Below are 1,079 nucleotides of genomic sequence, written 5' to 3'. Positions count from 1 at the left end.
TGCAATTTGATTTCTTTAATAAATGTAAGTGATACAAACTGAGTTTGAAATTAAAATACTTTCTGTCATTTTGGGGATTTTACATGTTGGATGATGTTTGTGCTATATGTATGTTTACTTTTCTCCCATTAATAATGAAGCATTTCCAACTGGGGATACGTGTGGACACAACTTTTGCTTAGTGTCATTTGGAATTCCGGGATCTAAGGCTTTTCCCTATGGGTCCCTGTGTGTCTTCTATTTCAATATCATTACTGCTCTATCTGCTTTGGAAAAATATTTTACCTATAGTTTTAATATAATTATATATAAGTATTTAAGGCTTTAGAGAAAAGATGTTAAGTAGAATAGAAGTATATCCAATAGATAAATTGTAATATTCTGGAGGCTTTTAAAACTTTTAAAGAAAACATTTTTTAAGAATACATCGGACAAAAAGACATGAAATGTACTTAATTATGTTCTGCTGCCACATTGATTTGTAGCTTTCAAACTAAGTTCTATTTAGCCCCGGTATTTCCTAAAACTCTAGTAGACTTTTGAAAGACATGACCAACAGAATTGTTTCTATTCTTTCACCTGCAGGTCTGTTATCTCTATAGGCTGGTATTCAAATGAGCGAAATTTAATTACCAAAGTTTCCATGACCTTATAGTATTGAGCTTTCTGTACAAATAAAACATGAACCTAACTGAACACAATGTCCTAAGGAAGGTCTCCCGTCTCAGAGGAAGTAAAATAGCTTCCTTTTTCCTAATGTCTTTTCCTGTACGTAAAGTGTGAGACTACACAACCCATGGAAAAATGATGAAAACTCAAAATTGTATTCAGAAAAAGAACACATACATATGTATATATGTACATAAGACATACATGTGTGTATATATACACTTGTGTGTATCTATGTGTATAAGAGAGAGAGAAAGAGTGAGAGAAATTAGAACATTCCTTTACTTTTTTTACTCTTACTGGTGGATTATTTCTTAAAATTGGTATATCAGTTATGATAAATTTCAGTTTTGTTATGAAAGTTTACCCAATAGAATGTGTTGTGTTTCTTTATTAGATAACTATTTCAG

The sequence above is a fragment of the Propithecus coquereli genome, unplaced genomic scaffold, assembly GCF_000956105.1.
Source record: "Propithecus coquereli isolate 6110/MARCELLA unplaced genomic scaffold, Pcoq_1.0 Scaffold24, whole genome shotgun sequence".
Classification (NCBI taxonomy): Eukaryota; Metazoa; Chordata; class Mammalia; order Primates; family Indriidae; genus Propithecus; species Propithecus coquereli.
Note: the sequence above shows the minus strand (reverse complement) of the source record.